Below are 24243 nucleotides of genomic sequence, written 5' to 3'. Positions count from 1 at the left end.
TAAATTTAGACGCTGACTGACACATAATTGATGTGTTCATATTCCATTCTGAGAGGAAAACAATGGGTCATGTTGACAGCGCTGCTTTGCTTTCTCGCTCTGTGCTCTGCCAGAACAGAGGGAACAGTTAGGGCAGAATGCTGGGTGCAGAGGGAAAAGGAGAAAAGACCACTCCCTCTGGCAAAGGCTTTCAGCTCCCAGGATGCTTACTTTAGTGCATAGCCCCGGAAACTAAAAAGGAAAGAAAGGGAAGGAAAGGGAAAGGATCCTTTGTTCTCGCCCACAACTGCTTGCCTGTCTCCTTTGCCATCAGACTCTGAATTGTTTATAGCCCTGATACAAATCAGTTCAAGAAAGATCTATTTTGGGTTGTTTTCATCCCTCTGCTGGCTTTTGCCCTGCTTCACAGTGAGTGACTAAGGCCGCCGTGTCAGTCACAGATAAAGATAAAATCAGCTGTCCTTCTCTGGGAAAAGAAGAGAGGGTCTAGAGGTTTAGCTGGAAGACTAGAAAGCAGAAGAAAATGCCTAGCCCACCTCCTACAGGTCAGACAGTGTCACAGCCTCCTGTCTATTCCTGCTCTGCATGGCTGCAGGTCTCTTGGGTAACCAAACCTGGGTTCCCCAAGTGCACCTGGAATCACTGTTTGCAAGAAGGTTGTACAAGCTAAATGCATTCTACCTGTTACTCAGTAACTAATTCTGAGAACACAAAAATAATAGGATTATCAAAAGGAAGATCTACAGACTTCCAAAGAGTTTGGTTTCTTTTAGTAAATGAAAAAAATCTGTGTATGTGTATTACTTTTGGATGTATGTATGTAAGTATGTTTGTGTGTATTTATGTATATATGTTTCCTGTTTACGTTAGTGACTTATGACTTAGAATCCATGGGTGCTACTTGTGCAAAACATAAGTAGCTATCATCATTTTTAGATTAATTTTTTAAATATTAAAAAACTGTGAATGTCTGACAGTTGTGTGTGGAGCCCTCAGAGGCCAGAAGAGGGCATCAGATCCTCTAGAGCTGGAGTTCCAGGCAGCTATAAGCTACCCAGTGGCAGTGCTGGCATTTGAACCTGAGTCCTCTGTGCCCCAAACCACTGAACAGTCTCTCCAGTTCCTCATTATGTTCCACCTGTGGTTTGTTGTGAAAGGAAAATTCTAATAGCTAATTTTCCATTTTGTTTTTGAAGAACACACATACACACACACACACACACACACGCACACGCACACTCACACGCACACGCACACGCACACGCACACACAGACACGCTGCCCAAAGAATGAAGTTAAAATCAGGAAGGGCATGGGCACTTAGGCTAACCTTTTCTTGGTTCCATCAGTCCACCCATCTGTCATGTTTTCAGCAAATATCAGTTGAACACTTACACGACAGGGATAAAACAGCCAACAGCACCAACAGGAAGCTCTGCCCTGGCTCGTTTTCACTTTTCCCTGGTTATGTGTGTGTCAGTCAGCAGGGCTAGCAGACTCTTTGATCCACTCTTCTCTTCTGCTCTGATTCCGTGGCCCTTCATGAGGCTGACTTGGCACAGCCAGAAGGTCGTTACCATCAGCACTGTTCAGTTTTTCTTGCCCTAGCTCATAGGAGTGCTGAGAAAGGCAGGGAGAGGAAAATCTAGGGCACGCCTCCAAGTCAACCTCTTCGTTTCTAGATATCATGCTGGGTGCAAAGGGACTGTTGGACAGTAGGCTATGTCCTTCATCCACAGGCATCTCACAAACCAGTTATAGGAAGAGGCATATCCATGCCATCACCAAGACACAGTCACTGCTCTGAGGAAAATGTGTAGGACACAACTAGCTAGTGGGAGAAATGTTAACACTAACTGAGGGAGGGTGGGGGAGGAGTCAAGAATGTCCTCAGACAAAGTATCATGCTCAAATGAGAAATACAGTTAACCTGGGTTGAGGCTCTTGAATGAGCAGAGCCTGTGCAGGAACTGTCAATGCCATGGTACCGTGATGCGGCATGAGGCTAGCCATGAGGTCCTGTGCAGACTGTCATGTGGAGAGTGCCAAAGGAAAGAAGGGATCAGCAAAATGATGTCACAAAAGTCTCTTTGTTAGTTCCCTTTCCGTTGATATGATAAAATACCATGGCCAAGGAAACTAACAGAAGGAAGGGTTGACTCTTGTTCCTGAGGGACAAGAGTCCATCACCACCCCAGCAGCAGGCAAGCGTGGCAGCTGGAATGGCAGGCTGAGAGTTTAATCTTGAGCACCAAGCAAACACAGCAGGCGACACAGAGCGTTAAACCTCAAAGTTTGCCCACAGTGGGGTACTTCCTCCAACAAGGCCCCACTCCCTGAGCTGCCTCAAACAACCACAGCAACTGGGGTTGAAACAACAGAGATAATGGGGGCGCACTCTCATTCAAACCACCACAGTCCTTGAAACACCATCAAGCCCTTGAGGCATAGATTGGAAGGACCATTGTGAGTGACTGCGTGTGTATGGGAGTCTTGCGAGTTAGTAGTTTATAACCTGGAGAGAAGAAAGAGAAGAGCACACAGGCTTGCTGTTTGTGCCCCCTTGAAATGGAGTGGCAGCAATCCATATGAGACCAAGTAGTCTTAGGTGGAGGAGGCAGATGCTGAGTTTAGCCGAGAGACACTAACCGAACATCTGTGATCAAACCCAGAACCACCATTAGTGGGATTTCAGGGAAGAAATAGGGACTTCAGACAAATGCATTTGCCTCTGGAACCTTCCAAGGAACATAACTGAATCCAGAACCTAGAACAGAAAGCTGAGTGTGGCTAGGCTTGTTCCAGCCTCCTCGCCCAAGCTTTGGATGAACTAGATATTGTTGCTGCTGGTAGCGTGTTCCCTCATGCCCAAATAGCAACTAGGATGTCCTTACCACCACTTTGCTTCTGTAGAGTTTGTCTAATGACACATGACACAGGTACTGTATTTTGGACAATCATTTGGCATTCTATGGATGTCTGTGGGGAGATGTGAAGGTGCACAGCTGTGTTCAGGTGTGTACATATGCATGTGTGATGTGTATGGGATATGTGTACGAGTACACATGTGTGCAAGTCTGTGTGTGTGTGGGGGGGGGTGTGTGTGTGCATGTGTGTGTGTGTGTGTGTGTCCATGTGGAGGGCAGAGGACAATCTTGGGTGTCATGTTCCGCAGCATGGCTATCCACCTTATGTTAAGATAGGGTCTCCCATTGGCCTGGAGTTTATCAATGAAGCGAGGCTGATTGTCCAGGGCCACCCCAGGCCTCATCAATGTTAAGATTATAATCGTGCTTCCCCACTCCCAGCTCTGGCCCTTCTGCATGAGTTCTGGGTATCAAACTCAGGTCTTTACACTGTTATGCCGAGATTACCCAGATCGAGAGAATCCAAAAAAAAAAGACCACCAGGACTCGATACCGATGCAATGTACACAGGGTCCTGTATTAGGGGCTCAGAGCTTCGGATCACAATCCTTCCTGACGCAGCAGGATAGGAGAATGATACCGGAGCTTCAAGGGTAATGGGTTTATAAGGAAAAACTGTCATTAGGAGTGGAGGTCACAAGAAAGTAAGGAAAAAACCATAAGAGGAGGCATGAGATCTTTAGGGAAAGTTGTAAGTCTCAGGAATGTGGACCTTCAAGCAGGTTGGGTCCAGGAGGCCGAATCTCCAAGGAAGTTGTTTTATCTCGGAGGATCATTGGGCGTTAATTGTATCTAATTGTTCCGGTGAAGTTTCTGGAGAGTGCTGGCAGGTGTCATTCCCAGAACGCAGGGGGAAGGGCACCTAGAGGACAAGTTCTCATACAGACCATCCTTAATTGTAGAATATAAACTGCATATAGGATGTGGCATTAATTTTGCCCCTACAACACTTGCAAAGTAAGTGCTGTAATCACTTTGCTAACTGTTCCACCTCCCCGGCCAATATGAAATTCTTCTATGTGGTTTATGTTGCATTTCCCAGCGATTCCAAGTGAAGACTCAGAAATGAACCTTCCTGGGGAGTGGTCCCTTCTTGCTCTCTCCCGGCTCTGCAGCAGGCCTCCAGTCAGATTCCACCTCATCGCCCCCCAGGTACAATGGACAAGCTCAAAAATCAGGAATTATTGAGGGCTATTTTGTTTCAGTCTCCAGCCTGGTACCCACAGAAATGGCACGAGAGGCAGCTATTCTGCAGAATGCACCCAGCCCTTGCTGCCCTCCCTCTCCACTGGGCATAAGCAGGAAAGGATTTTTCCCTGGGGTGAAGCATTGCCATCCATGGCTCATAAGCGTGGGTGTAAGATTGCTCTGTGACATTGGGAGGGAGCCTGTCCCCTCCCAAAACAGTCAGGAAAGTTGACTTTGGGTGCCATTGCCCCACCCCCGACTAGATGTGAGTGAGGGACAGGATCCAGGTGACCTGGTGGCTCTGAGTGATTACTGCTGATGCTTCCTTTGCTGTGAAATTCAGGGAGAGGGAAAACAAGTGCATTCCGACAAGTACAGCTCACACAGGAAATCACTCTGAATGTGCTGTAAGGTAAGAGCAATGCCCTGTTGGCCTTCATCTCAGACTGCTTTCAGTCCCAAAAGAAAGTTACTTCCTCCCACGGGCTTACTTCAATAACAAAGACGGAGGAAACTCAAATGAGTGCAAAGTACTCCTATACCATTCCACACTCTGAGGCCCAGCTTAGGATATTTGCTGTTTAAAGCTGCTGCTGCTGCTGCTGCTGGGAGTGGTGGGAGTGGCAAAGGGTGTGAGTGTGTGTGTTTGTGTGTGTATGTATATATACACATGTGTGTGCATGTGCACATGTGTGTGGGGTGCATGTTCATGTGTGCATGTGTACATGCGTGTATGCATGTGTGTGTATGTGTACATGATTTGTGTGTAATGATGGGCAGAGGGGCACACCAAGGCACATATGTGGAAAACACATTATGGAGTCAGTTCTCGCTCCTACCTTTATTTGGATTCCGAGGATCACAGTCAGATCCTCACACATGTGTGGCAAGCACCTGAGCCATCACACTGGACACTGACTTAAGGTTATTATCAGCAAAATTGAATCAGAGAATATGTCCCAAGCCACATGAAGGTCATTAGTGTATTTATGTAGCCATACTTAAAATTATAGTGCCGTGTTATTTTTATTATTATTTAAGTACAAGACTGGCCCCCAGCTAAAATCATTACAGATTTCTGAAATTACAGATGCATAATTTAGGACTCAAAACAAACAAACGAACAAGAGATCCCCACAGACTATAATGAGTAGAGAAAAGGCTAAAACCCTCATCTCATGTTCCCAGGCTAGAGCTTTGATACAATAGCATGAAGATAGTTTCATTGTTTTTATCTTTCAGACAATTTATAAGTGCTGTGGTTTTTAGACAGTGATTTGAAAGTTTAAATTCTAAGCTTAAACCATAGACCGCATGTTAAATGTCTAACACTAAAACTAAGATTGGACATTTACTCTTATCCAGTAGAGTTAAATACCTCCAAATGGAGCTAAGATAAGTGAAATTGTAGCTCAGAGCAGGACAGGTCTCACAACAAAGCCACCATGGCCTGGGAGTCCCATAATCATCCCCATAAAGACCTGATTATCTATGCTGTGAGAAGGTTTGCACAGTTATTTCTGGGACTGAATGTGATTTAACATTTATGATTTACTATTCACAGCGATAGTCAATATTCCCACCTACCATGCCAGAATCCTAATTAAGCAAGCACGGGTCTCAGCTAAGTAGCCACCGCTGGGTAATTTCTGGTCTCGTGCGTGCAGCCTGACACAATGAGCAAGATCGTCGCCTCTGAAATTAACCATTCTGGAATAGAATTATGGGTGAAGGCGCACTGTGCACTGCTCGAGCACCCTTCTCTCATCTTGTGGAGCTTGTTGTAGACTTTCTACAGAATTGCATCCTGGCCAGGACAACCCAGCCATGGTGGGATGGAAGTGAAGTGAAAAGCCATTAGCTCTGTCTTTGTGCTACAATGAGCAGGCAGTTCCCACCCCGGCATTAGGGAGGCTGATCAGATGCTAACCAGTTGGATCCTGTCCTATCCTTTCTGAAGGGATCTGCTGTCTATCAAGTTTTTGCTTGCTGGAAATAATTCATGCCCAGCCTTACCCAGACAGGAGTTTATCCAAGGGTCTGTCCTATGGTTCAAAGCCAGCAAATTGCTTCTTTCTATTGGCCCAGCTTCCTAACCACCAACTAATTACTAAGGATCTTGAATATTTCAAAAAGTATTCATTATACATTTTCATTGTTTGTAAATGACTTCATCTAGTCCTTTTTGCTGACATTTTCCTACAAAGTTTTCAGATGCCTTTTACGTGAAATGAAATATTTATGAGTTCAGTTTCATCTATCTCATTGATCAGATAATGCCACCAAAATCATCCATTGCTTGTCAGGCACGATCCCAATGACTGAAATATATCATGTCATTGAAACTTCACATTTGTCCTAGGATAGAGGACAATCATGTTACTGTACAGATGAGGAAATTATGTCCCAGAGAGGACAATTCACCAGGACACACAGCTAAGAGCTGGTGGGAAGAGATTCAAACTCAGAACAGACAACTTCAAAATCATACTTAAATACAACACACACACACACACACACACACACACACACACACACACACACGCTAGGAGGGAGTTAGGGAGAGACAGAGAGAATGAAGAAGAGATGTCAGGATTTTTGCATTCTTAATTGTGATAAAAATAAAAAATATATTAATCCATTTTAATTGTTAATTATGTAATATTAAATATATTAATTTTGTTGTACAATCATCACCTCTCATTCATCTTTAAAGATCCTCACATCTGATAAAGCTGAAGCTCCACACCTGTTAAACAGTAAAACCCCAATGCCCCTGGTATCCACCATTCTTAGATGCTGTCTCTGTGACTTCAACTACCCTAACTACGTCTCATAAGAGAAATTAACAAAGATTTGTCCTCTGTGACTGGCTTCTTTCACTTAGCATAGTGGCATGGAGGCACATAGATCTTGTAATAGATAGCAGAACTTTGTTTCTTTTCATAGCTGTGTCTAAGTCTCTACAGTGTAGACACTGTGCTGGCTTATTCATTTACCAAGCTGTTAGCATTTATTTCTACATTTGAGGGACAGCAAGTAGTTCCACAGTAAGCACGAGTATATAACTCTTTTTTGGCTATGTATTTTTCATACACCTATATGATGCTCTTGATGTTTGTGTGTCCAGCTGTTTTAATCTTATAAAAGAAAGTCTTTGGGATTAATTGGTTTGAATGATTTATAGGGGTTGAAACCTGACCAAGTAGCTTACTGGTTCTGTGGCCTTCAGGCAGTTGTAAGAACTCACAGTTGTACTTTCTTAGCCATAGAGTTGAAGTAGGTACCACATGGCAGATGTAATGTTGAATATGGATTGTTAATTTGAGAGGATCTAAAATCACGTAGAAGACAAACCTGTGGGCATGTCTGTGAGGGAGCTTCCCGCTTGGGTTAATTGAAGTAATTGACAGCTGTTGTTGTCACTGCTCCATGGGCTTGGCTCCTGGACAGAATAAAAAAGGCAAAGTGGTCTGAGACTCACCATTAAAATTCTCTGCTTCCTGACTGTAGATGTAAGTAGCCTCACATTCCTGCTGCTCTTTCCTTGCCGTGGTTGCACCCTCAAACTGAACCAATGTTAACCCTTCCTTCCATAAGTTACCTTTTTAAAAAAATATGTATGGATGTTTTACTTACATCCATGTTTTGCTTACATGCATGTATGTGCACCACATGCATGCCTGATGCCCATAGAGGTCAGATGAGGGTGTTGGATCACCATGGGTAATGTTGAAATTGAACCTATGTCCTCTGGAAGAGCAATAAGGGCTTTTAACTACTCAGCCACCTTTCTGGCTGACCTTAGGTTGCTTTTGACAGACATTTTATTCTAGCAATAAAAAAAAATGACCAATACAACAGAGTAGAAAAGTGATTTCGAGGAGAAGATAGCTGTCAACATGAAGTCCCTTCTACATGTTATTAGAAAATTCCTGTTACACATCTACTGTGATGGAGATTGCTCACTACAAGAAGCTCCTGTCAAGAGGCATTCATACAACAGTCACACACGCGTGCGTGTTTGTGTGTGTGTGTGTGTGTGTGTGTGTGTGTGTGTGTATGCACACACACAGCCATTACCTTTGGGGTCTTCAGGAGCAACTTGCCCAACCTCTTCTGCACTGGCCTCAGGTACCCAGCCCTGTTGATTCAGCTGCTGATAGTGCTTTGCAATACCCTGTTCTGCTGCCCATCTCCTGACCTTTCAGTCTACGGCCATCACAGATGCTCTTATGGATCAGAGCAGGTTCCTTACTCAGCCACTCTGCAGTGGAAACCAGACCATGCCGTCAGCAAGATTGAAAACTGGAGGGTAATAGCATCATCATACTGAGATTAGTAAGTAACTATTTCCTGAGATGGGCGTGCTTGGGGATCACACAAGAAAGCAAATCCAGAGGTCATGCCAGGCTTTAGTGATGCTTTCTGCAGCCATGAGTCTCACTGTGGGATCTCTATACATCTGTAGACAGTCCCATAGACCAATGACAAAATGTATCTCTGACTGCTACAGAAAGAAAAACTATGTCTTGTCTAATTGATATTACCAGCATTGGTTTACTTGAGGAAGAAATCCTAAGCCTCAGCCACAGAGAACTGTCCCTTTCTTCTGACCCACAATAGGCCATCACTGGACTATTACCTGGTCTGTGAGTGCCTACCTCGTGTCAAAGTGTCAGCCTTGGGTACCTTCTCTGTAGCACTAGCATTGCCCAATGTGTGCAGTGCTAAAATGAGTCTGCTTTTCCTTCATGGTCTCTCCTTAGTAAGGGAGGAAAGGGGAAAGTCCACAAACTTCTCCTGCTAGTAGTTTAGGGGAAACCCTGGGTAAAATGGAGCCTCATCTCTACGGATGATGATGACTTCTCAGAGACAGGGCAGTTTAAATACTATTAGTGGAGAAAAGGAGTGTCCTCTAATATCGCTCGGCCAAGGCTCTCATTATTCACATCATTACAGCTTCACACACTTCACAGGGCAGGTGAAGCTTTACTTTTTGACCCCAAATCTAAGAGCAGTCTGGACACATCTGCCTGATAAGTATAGAACCATAAAGCCACAGAAGCCATTTCCCATAGTCTAGAGGCGCTACACATTGATAGTAGTTAAACGCTCTTAGAACCGCCAGCCTGACCCATTGCTCCCTGAAGCAACAAGTGCAGCACTAATGTGCTTGGGGATTCAGGTCCAACAGTCCATTCAGTGGAGAAAGGAAGGGGGAAAAAATCCAGACAGCAGATGTGCACAGAGGGTCTCCCCTTACGCAGAGTAAAATGAACAGAACCATAGGAATGTTACAAAAGAAACAATCTTTTGGACAAGGGGAAGATTGTTCTAGAAATGCATCATCTCCCAGAACACCACCAGGAACTAGGAGCCACACATTCAAATACAGGGCCCCAGGATAACTTATACATCCAAAGGATGACAAACTGCAACTCTGCAATACTGCCTTGCAGCATGCAAAGTCTAAAGCCCCTTTTTAGAAGGGCACAAGCTTTTCAGTGTGTGTGTGTCTGGGTTAGGAGCCCCAGATCAAAGCTTTTACACTCTCATTAGGGATTCACACTGGGACGTGGAAGAAGAAATGCCAGCCGGGCTCACCCAGGCAAGAGTGGGATGCTACAGCTCAGTATTTCCCTCAAGCCTCTGAGCTTCCCTCAGTACTGAGGTAAAACATCACTTGGCTACAGAGATGGGAAATGTCTCCCTCGATTTCTAGAAGAAGCAGAAAGATGATATATAATATACTGTCATGGGCATATTCATGAGCCAAACTCCTTGCACAGCATAGAACCCTCCTGGCACCTCATGGATTGACCATGACAGGAAGGTAATTGGACCCCGGAAAGATGTCAGTGAAGTGTCAATACGGTTTGACCACAGCCCAAAGTAATATTGATGACAAAAGAGAGAGGAGAGAGGAGATGAGGGGGTGAAATCAGGCATGCATCTGTCAGCTGCTCAGAAAGCCACTGGTTCTGCTAATGTTACCTACTAACCTGTTCCACTTGAGCAAAATAAATGATGTGGTCATCGTGAGAAAACCAGAAGGATGATCCAAGAAAACATTCAGAAGACAAACTTTATCTTCCACTCCTAGCCTGCTCCATCTGTTGTATGGTCCAAGAAACAAAATGCATTTTCACACACACCCCAATCAGTCATGCCACAGGATAAAATTAAAAAGAATGTTGAATCTGGAACAATAGTAGGTCTTGGTAACGTGCTTCCTTTGCAAGCTTAGGGGCCTGAGTTCAAGCCATAGAACCTGTGAAGTGAAGAAGGAGAAGGAGGAAGGAGGGAAGAAGGGAGGAGGAGGAGAAGGGAAGGAGGGGGAGGGGGAGTGACAGGGAGGGGGAAGGAGGGGGAGGGGGAAGGGGGGAAGGAGGCGGCAGCAGAGGAGGAGCAGCAGGAGGAGAAGACAGCAGCTGGGTGTGGTGGTGCTTGTAATCCTAGAGCTAAGAAGGTAGAAACAGGCTCCCCAGAGCCTTTCTGGCCACCCAGCCTAGCCTACATGGCCAGACCCAAGTCAGTAAGAGACCCTGTCCCTCCCTACAAAAAAATAAGGTAGTCAGCTCTCGGAGAATGACACACAAGATTGTGTTCTGGCTTCCACAGACATTCATGCACATGTGCACAGACACTATGCATACATTAGCGCGCGCGCGCGCGCGCGCACACACACACACACACACACACACACACACACAGCATGTCATTGAGCTAAAGAGAAGTGTCAGGAGGAAGCTTTGAAGCATGTCATCATTGTGGGTGGTATGGATGCAGCCTACTTGTTTGTGTAGTATTAGTTCCCTGACAGTTGGAACTCCATGTAGCTGAAACTCATCATCCCGCCTTCCCCACCAGGTCCCTCACCTCCTCCACTGTTCCTGAGTACGTTCCCATTGATGCTGTTTGCCAAGCCCACTGTTGCCTGACACAGACCCAAACTGTCACCACTTCCTTTCCATGCCCTCTCCTCCCACTGGTCCTTCGCAGACACCACCTCTGCCTTCTCTTCAGTTCTGAGTGAGGGTACTGCATCCACCTTGATAGTTCCTCATAGCATTCCTCTGTCTGGACCTACAGTTATCATTAGCTGGATAAACATGACCAGGTTGATGATGATGATGATGATGATGTGTGTGTGTATATATTGTATAAGATATATAATTATCTTGTGCTTTTGCTAGAAGCTCAATAGTTTTCTTAGACTATTGCATGCTTTTTGTTAGGGAATGATATATTGATGTCTTTTATGTAGTCACGGTGGAAAGCTTGCAGTAATGGGTATCTTTGAGGATGCTTCCCTACCGGTCCCCATCAGCACTAAGAAAGGCACACCTTCTCTTTGGACCAGTATTTAAAGGAGAATAATGGTCCCAGTTGTTCATCCTCTGATCCCTAGAGCTTACAAACTGGTCACTAATTCTGAAGGAGAAGTCGGCCAATGTCACTCCACGCACAAACCTAGCACTGCAGAGGTTGCTTGAGGATGTTTAGCTAGACCAGTTGAGTTGTAAAACTGCTAGAAAATGGAACCCTTTCCAACTGTGGTCAGAAAGCAGTGTGATGGCCAAATGGTCTGTGACATGTTTCCTTGGTGGTTTTGAAAGTGAAGGAAGAGGCCACAAGTCAAGGAACACAAGCAGCGTACAGTAGCTGGAAAAGGCAGGGAAGCACACTCTCCCTGAGAGGCTGTAGAAGGGACAGAGCCCTGACACTAACTTTACTCTAGCCAAACTCACGCAAAGTTGTGACTTGTGGACCTTTCACATGATACATTTTTATTGTTCCATGTGTGTTAGTTTGTTGTGGCAGCAATAGAAAACCCACAGTTTTCCTTTGTGCACTGAAAAGACTCTAAGAAACCTTATTTTTCTCTCATGTTGGTGTCAGATGTACGGCCTGGCAGATAACTTGAAAAGCGTGCCCGTAAAGTGACGGGGATCATGTTTCCAGACCCTTCCATTGCTTGTTTATTCTAAGAGCACTAGACCTGATGGGGAGGAGTGGGACTTTCTTTGTGCTGGTCTGCTGACCCCCTGAATGGGGACTTCATCTGATCTGTCATCAGATTTCTTTCATGTGGGTGATGTTGGCATAACTGTTCATCATTTATTCAATAGTGCAGCCCATATGAGCCCAGCAACAGCTAGAGCAGCAGATGCGCCAAGGAGGTGCACAGAGGCTCAGTGTGGATGGATGAAGTCTCCCTGTGTTGTTGTCTGCCTATCATCAGACTCGGGAGCATCAGTCTTCTTGGCTTCATCGTTACGATTTCATGTACCTAGCCTGCCGTTCATCTTTTATTCTAATGTGTAGGCAGAGGAATGGTTGCCTAATGAGGTTCTGTGCATTTTCTTAGGCCCATACCATCTGATAGGAACATGGTGGGAGTTTTAGCGACATAGCCTTGCTTCATGGAGAATGCCATCAGCCTGCATCCCAACCTTTCTTGGTCTCAGTCTGTAACTATAGCTGTCATATGTCTTATGAGCCATACAGCGCTGACTCTACCACCTCGTGGCCCTCATAGCAAGGACAGTGTCTGGAAGGTTGCAAACATGTACCTTTTCTATTTAGGGAATATTTGGCCAGCTTCCTATATTCCATGGGAGCTATGCCTGAGGCCCACCTCCCACATAACTCTGCATCCCGTCAGACTGACAATTAACAGTAACTATCACTGCAGGTTTGAGAAATCATTTAACTTTTCTTCCCTTCATTTATATAGCTTTAGTCTAAGACTACTAAGTCTGCCCTTGGGATTTCGTGGAGTTTCATATGGTTATACCATATCTAAATTGTTTTCTTAGACCCATATTTCTGGAGTCTATAAGTAATGAGTGGAGCAGTAGGTTGACTAGACAAGAAGCAGACAGATCCATTCAACAAGCACGCTTACCGTGCACAAAAGCTGAGTACCACTGTGAACAGGGAGACTCCATGACAAGAGCACAGAGTCACAGGGAGACCTGTGGCCAGATTTTTCAGGTGCGTATTTTGCAAATGAAGTCAAGCTTGTAAACAAATTCTAAGGACCCCCCTCCCCCTGAAAATTGTCAAGAATGATTCTGTCAAATTCTAATTAGCAGCATACAAATTATCTCCACTGTGGGCCATCCGCAATACATATTTCTAGTATAGAAAGCAAACACACCAGGATCACACTGAATTTATGCCTGCTCGTGTAAATTACAAATACTGAAGGAAAAATGAAGACAGGAGGAAAACAAATGAAACACTCTCTTCAGGAAAAGAAAACAATGAGAAGGGAACCAATCTAACTTTGTTAAGAGAGGCCTCTTCATCTGGGAATGTGTCAGTTGGTCTCCTGCTCACTACACCCGAACCCTACTCACTATTTAAAGTCAGTAGGAAAAATCCACCATTGACAGTATCATAGCAGCCTTTGACGTGTCAGGCCAAGCCCTCTGGCAGGTGCCTAGGCTTCACACCCTCCTCGTGAAGGGCCCAGAGCACTGCATTTTTATGATGCTTTGATAAAATACCCTGACGTGGAGAAAAGCTTTGCTTGTCTTACAGTTCCAGAAAGATAGAGTTCATCACAGTGGGGAAGGTGTGGCAAAAGTCAGTGAGGGCGCGGCAGCCGGAACAGGAAGCTGTCTCGTCACCTTTTATCCGTATTCAGGGAACAGAGAGAAGACAAAAAGTGGGGCCAGTCTATAACCTTTAAAGCCCACCCCTGCCAGGTGACATACTTTCCCAGGAAGTGTTCGCTTCCTGAAGGTTCCATAACCTTTCCGAATGGACCTAGTTGTTCAAATATTGTAATGGACATTTTGTATTCAAAGCACAGCAGTGACTTCCGTGGACTGTATTCATTTTCCAGATGGCCCATGCTGGTTCTTTTGTTGTTTGTGGTGGCGGTTTTCCTATTGATGAGTTATTTTCTCCCACTAACTAGTATTTCATGATCTTGTCCAACCTGTTCCCTATCACCATGGAGAATACACTCCATGTCCAGAACCTTGACTTCCTAATTAAAGACATGATTGCTGAAGAGTTTCTGAAACCCAAACTTCAGATCTCTCAGCTGTCCTCCTACATCAAATACTCCACGTGATCTACAGCTGGCCTCCTTCATCAGTTGTTGCATGTGGTATACACGCCAAGGGATATAGGCTCCTGGTAACTGGACAATCCTACAGAATCCTACTCCACCATGGAGTCATAGCTTGTTTCTTTTTAAAGTGTGTTTCATGATTTTTTCCCTTGGGAGTCTCGTGCTATTCACTCAGATAAAGATCGAGTCACCAACCAAAGAATCAGTGCCATCAACACCTAGCTGGAAGAACCAGGGAAATAATTCGGGTTAGTTATAGGAAGCTTAAAGGTAGCTATGCTACTGAGAGTCTTCTCCCAGCAACCTCTATCCACCTATAGACCCCTGAGAAGAAGCAGAGCTTCCTAAGCTTCTTAGGCTCCCCACCACCACCCGCCACACCCACTCCCTAGAGGGACAATGGGAATGAATTCTTTCTTGCGAAGATCTCCTGAGGGTGAGCAAAGCTACTCTGACTCAAGACCACAGTGATCATGTACAACAGAGGAAACAATTACACTACAAGATAGGTGACGTCATTCCGCAGCAAACTTTTGGACATGTAATACATTCTAAGGAGTTAATTGCTGTTCATCTAATAGAACAGCGGAGTTCTGTTTTTTAATTGGCTTTAATTTTTAGCATAGTTGTGGGTTCATAGCAAAATCAAGTAGATGATGCAAAGATCCAACCCCACCCTGATCCACGCATCCAAACCCTGCCTCTACCACCGTCAACATCCACCACCAGGGAAGTGTTGGCTACAAATGAAAAAATTAAATTGGGATATGTTTATCACTCAAAGTCCGTAGCTTACTTTAGGTTTCATGCTTTTTGTTATATGTTTTGTTGTTGTTGTTATTTTGGTTTTTTTGAGACGGGATTTCTCTGTATAGCCTTGGCTGTCCTGGGATCACTTTGTAAATCAGGCTGGCCTCGAACTCACATTGGCTGGGATTAAAGGCGTGAGCCACCATGCTCAGCTTATTATTATATTTTTATAGGCTTTGCTAAGCATTGTGATGTGAGACCAGGCAAGGTGGCTCATATCCCTTGCAGTGGTAGCCCTCTGGATGCTAAGATGGGGAGCACATCACACATTCAAATCCAACCTAGGATGCGTAGTGAGACTTCATTTTGAAAAAAAAAAAGAACTGTGTGTGTGTGTGTGTGTGTGTGTGTGTGTGTGTGTGTGTGTGTTCTATTATAATGAATAGTTTCAATGCCCCGTAAATCCTTTACCACAACTGCCTATGTTTCTTACCTGGCAACCATTTATATTTTACTGTCTCCACATTTCTATCTTTTAGAGAATGGCATTCAGTAGGAATCAAGGTACACAGCCTTTTCAGATCGCAAATATTTTATTTTAGTGGTAAAAAAATGTTAACGTGCACTGGGTCGATATTACTGATAATAACATTGTGGAAAATACATATTTATTCTTTACTTAAAATTTTTTGTCAGGTGCCACTGTTCTTTGAACTGGATATATTCTCCTCAAATGGGATTTTGGTTGAAAAATCTAATCTGAAAAGATTTAAATGGAGCATTAGGAGTTGAAGGGGAAAGACTGCAGCAGCTTTGCCACCTCTGTGAACTGCACACTCTCCCCCACTGCCAAGGCACTAGGGAGGCTCTGTGAAGGCCTCAAACCCTCCACACCACAGATCTGAGATTAGGCTTTAAAAGAGTCAGTGAGCTCATAATAGGCTTATGACGGAAACGCCCTTTTCTTCCACAATAAATGTAAAAAGGATCCCAGGAAATTGCCAGTGTTCATCTAAAACATTTGGTTTCTGCCAGTTAGTAAATACCTTGACATATAGTTTCTTGAGTTCGTTCATGCTGTGATATTCATAGACCAAAAATATTACTAATACTTAGGTATTACTAATAGTCAGAGCACAAGAAAGATGAAAGTCAGGATCTTTTCACATGAGAAACACTGCAAACCACTTTGATCTACATGAAAAGCCACCTTCTCCAAATTAAAATAAGCATTAAAGTTTGATTGACTGGTATATGGATTATACTCCATGAGAAGTCATTATAATCCTTATTCCAAAGATCATCTTACTAACTAGAGATAAATGTCAACAACAAAAAAGGAAAATAGATTTTATGAGAGCAAACTGGAAACTTGGTGGTACAAGTGAAGAAAACAAGAAGTGTTTTTAAAATACTTTATTGATTAGAATTTATGTAACAAGACAATGAAGTTTTGGCTTTTAAGACAGGTTGACATATCTGAAAGTATGGGAGATGATCTGGAGATGCCTGATGACTATATTTCTACTCTAATTTGAATTATTTATAATCTCATAATTATACAGAATAAAACTGAATTACTAATAAATGCCAGAGAAGCCAATTTAAATTGACATTCATTTCCAAAGTCAGCTGCTACATAATCATCACAAGATTTTTTTCTAGCTTTAATATTTACCACAATAAGATAATAAAGCGGTGACACATACTCGAAAGAGCAGAGACTCCAAAAACAACTGGGATGTGCACTTATTATTCTGTTTGAAACAGATGAAGAAAAGTTTTAAATATCTTCACTTCCTTGAGAGAATATTTCTAAGCAAAAAAAAAAAAAAAAAGGAAAATGGCATACTCCATTGTGGAAAGGATTATAAACTTTGTCACAGGTGAAAGCAGTCTTGGCGGGCTTTGTCCTTGGACACACCATGGATACTCCCTGAGATTAACCTTGGGATAGACTGGGTGGAGCCATCCTGGGCCTGGAATTCAGGAAGGGGTCCAAGGGATTCCTCCTGGACTATTGTGTTTCTAATCGACCCTCAATGGGAGAGGAAGACCACCCCTTGCACGCAAGAGACAGGCAGGCAGAGAGGATGGAGAGGAGCAGCAAGTTCAGACCAGGCTTGAGCCCACGAGGATCGGGGAAGAGGATCAGTGAACAGGCCGGACCAACATGCAGGCCAGAGACACCTAGGGACCCGTCCCATGGAACGGATACCGGAAGGTTCACTCTTGTCTCCCTTTAACCTTTTTTCTCTTTTGTGTAAGCTAGTTGGGTTGTACAATAAAGTTTAATTGTTAAGAAACAGAGCCAACACTGTCAAGCTAAAAACATCTATCTAGACCTAAAACCCATGAGTAGTGTGGCAGTCACACCCATCCTTTCTTATGTCAACCTGAGAGCCACTAAAATCACGGGTAGAATGGTTGAGATACCGTGGATGCTAATAGCTTAGTGGGTTAACAAAAGAGGTCGGACTTACTCTAAGCCTCGGACAGAAGGAATGACTGTAGAATAAGTCAAATGTGTTGTGCTTCAGAAGAAGAATCAGGCAAGGGCTTAACATAAGTGGACTTTCAGTCGCTTAAATTCTAAACCTAAGCCACTGCTTTTCGCACAAGAAATATTATCAGAACCTCATGTAACAAATTAAGCTACCTTTAATCATAAAATAATAAAAGTTGAATATTTAAAATAAGTCCCAAAAAAGTAGTTCTTCCCCAGTTCAGAAGCAACTCCTGGTGCAACTAGGATGACTGAGGCGGTGAATTCCTTCAGATGAAAGCAGTGTAGTGGTCAGGGCTTCACCTGGAGCCCAAGCTCCAGCTACAGGTCAAAATGTGGGGTATAAGGGAAACTAAGTAGCCTCAGGTTTTTGGTGTTAGGAATGGAAAAGGGCAGAGCAATGACCAGAAAGAAGGGATTTATGACAGTAACTGTGCCTCCTCTAAGGAGCTAGAGACTATGGGTAAATTAAATAATTTTAGGTCAATTATAGTGGTGAACGCCTATCATCACCTGCACTCTGGAGGTGGAGACAGGAAAATCCAGAGTTCAATTTCATCCTCAGCTACACAGAGATTTTGATGCTAGCCTGGGCTACATGAGACCCTATCTCAGAAAAGAAACTAAATAATGTGGAAATGACATGTAAATTGATAAACAGTATTAGATTTTGCTTATATTCATGGGTAGTACTATAGGGCCAGTAGACCTGGACCACAGAATTCAAGTGTTAGAAAAATGATCCTGAAAGTCACGTGTTAATAGTGTTTAGAGTTAGGGCCTTTGAGAAATAATTAGTATTAGATGAGGTCGTTAGGATGGTGATGCCAAGTTGGTGTTAGGTGCTGTAGAAGAAGCTAAGAAGGTGCAGAAAGACAGAGGAGGGCGAAGAGGAGAGACAAGAGCCAGCACAGAGCGTTCATCCTGTCTTTCCATGTGGCATCCTCCACGTGCCCTGACTTAACAAGTTGGCCCTAACTAGATCATGACCAGATGCCAGCACAAGACTTCAGAGCTTTAAGCTAAATACATCTCTGAGTGAGCTATTCAGCCTGCACAGCCTGTTTGTGGCAATGGTAAGCAAACGGATGCGGGCAACTTATTCATTTTGTCTCTTCATTAGGGAGAAACTCTGAACTTATGAAACTCTGCACTTATGAAAAATATTAGTAGAGCCTTGACTGCAGTTAAAAGAGTAGGAAAGGTCTCTCCTGGCAAGGAGAGTTGTAGATTTTGGGGCCTTGTACAATTTTGTATTGTTTTGGCATTGATGCGAAGAGCTTTATAAGCAGCATCCCATGATCCTCGTACTTCTGAGTGATCCACTTGGCTGTATATTAGGTTTCGGAGGTTCCTGTGTGTTGTGTGACACTATTCTTGGGGCAACATGAACAAACTTTTAATCTGAGCAGTCATAAAATAACTATAGAAATATATAAAAGAATAAGATTTTTAAAAAATTAAAGTTGATTACTACAAAGCAATCAGCGAAACACAAGTGAAAATGACAGAAAAGGAAAAAGGAGTCCAAAAGAACCGAAAGGCAGAACACAGCAATCAAAAGTTCCTCAATCCAAAGACATAGGATGACTGGATAGATTTAAAAATCAAACGTCTGCAGCAAAAGTAAGGCCTAATTATATACTAATTATATAATGGAGACTTGCTTTAGAGATAAGGCAATAATATACAGCTGAAAATGACAGTGTTAAAAAACTAGATTCTATGAAAATGAGGAAAGACTTTAAAAGCAGCATAAGGTTTCAATATTTGCTTCCAATACTAGATACACAATACAAATAGGAAAATAGCAAAATTCAATAAGGAAACAAATATAAACTGAAAGGACCCGACACCTCAATCAGAATTTCTGACTCCTCAGCAGCAGAACATACATCCTTCTCAAACACACGCGGTGCATCCCACAAGAGGGAACACGTCGGGTCACGTGACGAGCCTTGACAAACTTAAGATTAAAGTTTGAACCAGCCTCTCCTCTGATCACAGGTGAATGAATATGGATAGTGGAGTGATGCACAGACATGTAAAACTAAATGATACATTCTTCAACAGTGATTGTGTCAAGAAAGAAAACAGAAGGGGAAACCGTAGGATCTTTTGAGATAAATGAAAGGGACTATGTAAAAGCAGGACACAGAAGGGAAATTACAGTAATAAAACCTACATTTTTTTTTCTTTTACTCTTCTATCATACATTACAAACCGACCACAGTTTGTCCTCCCTCCACTCTTCCTAGTCTCTCCTCCCTCCTCCCCCCTCTCCCCCCAGAACCACTCCTCTCCATTTCCCGAAGAAGGAGGGTGAGGAGGAGGAGGAGGAAGGGGAGGAGGAGGAGGAGGAGGAGGAAGGGGAGGAGGAGGAGGAGGGGGAGGAGGAGGAGGAGGGGGAGGAGGAGGAGGAGGAGGAGGAGGAGGAGGAGGACTTCTAGGGATGTCCACTCAACATGGCCGAGCAAGTTACAGTAAGACTAGGCACAAATCCTCGCATCAAGGCTAGAAGAGGCAACCAGGAAGGAGAAACGGGGTCTCAAGGGCAAGAAAAAGATTCAGAGACGCCCCAGTTGTGTTTGATTCCATTCTGAGTCTCTGCGTTGTCCTGCCACTGGCTCCTCACTACCCATGCAATGTCAAGCATGAATCTCAAATCAGTATTAAACCTCAAGAAATTGGACACAGGAAAACAAAGCCTAAGTTTACCAAGCAAAAGGAAATAATAAAGGTCAAATAAGGCAACTGTAAAATAGGAACAGAAATAGAATGGAAGAGAAGAAAAATTTGTTTTCTGAACAACAACAACAAAAGGATAAGCCTTCGCTCTAAGAATAAAACTCAGACCCCCAAGTAAACATTCAGATCTCAAGTAGGAAGACAGCCAGTGACACCTCCTTGTCACTTGCCCATTAGGCTTGTGCCACTACAGCCAACAATCTGAGCATCCACAGATTCAGATACTCTCAGGAGTCCCAAGGAGTCCTCTGATGATAGCCACACGTGTCTACTGCAGATCTTACAGATCTTCAGTTTATCTTCCAAAGCCTCCTGTGTCTTGTGCTCTGTTCAAATGTGCAAGTCCTGGACTTTCTCTTATTGCTTAGCTAGTGTATTTCAGAACTGACTTGAGTAAAAGTTGTATGTATTTTCTTGACCATATAGTTCAGAAATGAGACTGATGTGTGATCGAATGGAAAGCTGTTCATTTCATCTAAAAGCCTCCCCTAAATCTTCCTTTAAAGACACCAAAGCTGAGTTTAATGCCCTGCATTCATTCGCATCAGCTCAAAATTGAATTTTCTGCCACCTCTTGGTCAACTGTGAGTCAAAATTGTGTACCTGAAATTGTTTACAAGATTATGTTAAAATCTTGGGGCGGGTATGTATTCTGCAATAGGAGTCAAGGTTTCAGATTGAATCATGCTTCCTGTTTTTAACTACTTTTTGAACTATAATAAATACACAGTGACTTCTATATAATGTTTTCCCCCTTTCATTCTGGTCATATCATTTAAAAGTAAAATCTGAGCTGTGTTTTACAATAATATTGCCTTTTATTTAATCCAATAAAAATATTACATACATTATTTTTGTTCCAAACTGTCCAAATACCATCTATGTAGCACATGTTTTCCCTCTTCACCCTGTTTTTTTTTTCTTCTCAGTATGGAAACATCTAGAAATCATACACACACTGGCATGCAGACTGCCAGGCTATCTCAGGTGATGTAGAATGCCCCTCACTAGAAGCCCTTATTCTCAGTCTTCACTTAGCGTCATAAAATTCATCTTTTAACTTCCTGCTTTCATGGAAAGCTAAATTCAAAGTGTGGTCGTTTGGAGGATAAAACAAAATTCTAAGGAAAATTAATAACCAGACTTTCCTTATATTCTTTATAATATTAAAAATATAGTTGCAGTAGCATCACCAAACGTAAGTACTCATATATCAGCATAGTAGGGAAAGCCTTCCTGTTTTCCCTTCTTTTTTTATATCACTGATCTGTGTGCACAAGTCCATTTTCCTTTTTGTGGTTGTGTATGGATGTGACAGTATTTTCCCAAGCTTATTAGAGACCAGTGGCTCTTTATTTGTTATCCAAGTTGAACGGATAATACTAAGAGGTTGGTCTTCATCTGAAGATGAAAAGACAGACTATAGACAGGGTCAAATACTAGTAAGGGGAGACCCTTTGCATTCGGTACCTTGGGATAGGAATGCAAAAGAGAAGCAACCATTTCAGTGTGGGATGATAAAGGATGCTGTTGAGACAGGCTCAGGAGTTGGTTTTGCTTCATTCAACTGTGAAATGATTACACGCATTCATTTATCTTTCCCTTTCCTCATTTGGAGGGTATAATAAACATATGTGTTCCTCTTTTTCTTCTCCTTTATTCAATTCTGTCTCCTTGAAAGGAAATAAATAGAAACAATGTTACATTCCCACTCACCCGGGTAACTAGCGTGGATCTCTAAAGTCAAGCATGCGTGGCACACATCAATTGAGGGACACAAAACAAGCACCACAGCAGTGGCTCCTTACCTTCCTTTGCCCTTGGCCTGACACCTGGTTCTTAACAGTCTCTGTGCAGTAGGGTAAGTCAGGGTATTGATCTGAGATTGACCTGCTTCTGAATGTTGGAATCAGCTATGTTTAGGGCCCATTCGTTCTGTAATTCTCTGTGCCACTAAGTCTTTCTCACAATGATCTTTAAACCGCCTCCCTCAACTTTGCATTTATATACTTACACCTGTCATAACACATTCTAGGAAAAGAATGTCTGCCCATGATTTGCCTAATACTGGGCAATATGCCCTTAGATACCAGGCACTGGGCCAGATGTATGTGTGGCACAAACCATCTGACTAATGAGGCAATAGCTCCCAAGGAAATTGACCTATGAACCCTCTCACTGTCCTCTTGGTTCCTTAGTCCCACCTCTCGGTGCCCCCTTCTGGAATGGATGTGCCCCGATTCTCTGAATACTAAGAAACTACCTTAGACTCATTCCCTAAACCTCCTTGAGGTCCTGCTAGGTTCTGCTTCTGTACCCAGCATTTGGAGATTAAAATTTTATGCGTGAACCTCTAAACAAGAATTTAGATTATAGTGTCTCACTTCTCTTTACGATCACACTGGATGGTGATGACAACAGCAGCAGCTAACGTACAGCACCCTAAATCCTAATTGTGCTTAATCTTACAGGAACTCCTCCGAGTAACACCATTTACACTTCTCAAGCAAGGGAGAGGTGTCCCAGGGGAGCAAGTCCTTATCTAGTCCTCTTGCAGCTCTAAATTAGCAGCTGGGCTGTATCCCCATATCTGACACCAGATGATACACTTGAAAGTATGAGCTGTCATTTTTGGTTCATGTTCCTGCATCAAAGGTCATTTTCTGAAATTAGCATCAACTGTCACTGCTCACAAAAACATGGTCATGAGCCAAGTATCCCCACCAAATACTAAGGCTTTCCCTACCCATACCTGTAGTATTCATAGTGTGCAGTATTAGAATCAATTATACAAGTCCATTTCTAAATGGTATACAAAGTATAGAAGCCTATCTACGCATCGATGTGTTATGGTGCAAACGTAAGAAATCAACCCAGGAAGGAAAATAAGTAACGTTGTATTAACTGGATTTTAATGATTTTTTTTTTCCAAAGAAACAGGGGCTCTAGGGATGATGAAACTGTTAAAGCTTCTCCTCCAACAGGCATGAGGACTAGAGTGCTGACCCTTAGAATACTTTAAGTGTTGATAGAATTTGTGGCTGGCATGTAGTTCCAGCCTTGGAAAGGAGACACAGGGAACTCCGGACCAAGTTGGCTAGCAGTGGGAGTCCTATGATGAGACTAGAGTTTGAATAAGCTATCTTGCCTCTTATATTTTGCTATCGTGAGCCTATCCTTTAGTGACAAGCCACCAGGGAAATACTCATAAATTTGACCATATATGAGTTTAAGAGGAAATGTCAAATCACATACCATAACAGGTAAAGTTAAAGCATGAATAAGGGGTTAGAAAAGGATAACTAAACAACAATAAATTGTTATCCAGGCCGTTGTAACGAACTAACACAGATGACAAACACAAGAGTGGGTAACACTGAAAATATGAGTTAGAAATTGGCCAGAACGGTCAGGTTTAAAATGCTTAGAGTAACATTTCCATTCCTTGGCCAGGTTTAAAATGCTTACAGTAATATTTTCATTCCTTGGCCAGGTTTAAAATGCTTACAGTAATATTTTCATTCCTTGGCCAGGTTTAAAATGCTTAGAGTAACATTTTCATTCCTTGGCCACCACATTTGCACTCCTACCATCACAATGTTTTTACTGAATTTTCTTCCTGTTTTTAGTCTTCCTGGGGTTCCTGTGGGAACAAGTGCCTAGAGATAAGCGAGTTGATTAACTCATATCATCTTCGTGTGAAAACAACCTACATTCTTGGAGCCATCAGGTTTAGGGCACCAGAGATAAGCACACATGTGTAGAGGAGGCTTCCTGTCAAAACAGGGACAGCCCCAGAAAGGAAGGGTGTAGTAACGTCAACAACCCAGAGGTCAGACTGTGAGTAAGGCTCTTGTAATTCAAAAGTGAAACCCTGGGTAGTAACAGCAGAGTCTTGATTTCAAGATAAGGCTAAATTGATACAATTTATAAAGGGTGGTGCGTATTTCTTCTTTCTCTTTTTTATTATTATTTCCCTCTTTTTTACATCTGCATTTATATTTTTTAAATGTTATTAATTTAATCAG

At 43.0% G+C, this 24243-nt stretch overlaps 1 protein-coding gene across 1 annotated transcript in view; it reads left to right on the top strand.

Annotated features, from left to right (window-relative positions):
• The window catches only part of CNTNAP2 (contactin associated protein 2), a 2010562-nt gene that overhangs the window by 1523648 nt on the left and 462671 nt on the right, over positions 1-24243 (top strand). The window lies entirely within an intron of this gene.

The sequence above is a fragment of the Acomys minous genome (genome assembly GCF_964271855.1).
Source record: "Acomys minous genome assembly, chromosome: 6".
NCBI lineage: Eukaryota > Metazoa > Chordata > Mammalia > Rodentia > Muridae > Acomys > Acomys minous.
The sequence above is the reverse complement of the archived record's forward strand: the minus strand, read 5'-3'. Positions and strand labels throughout refer to the sequence as shown.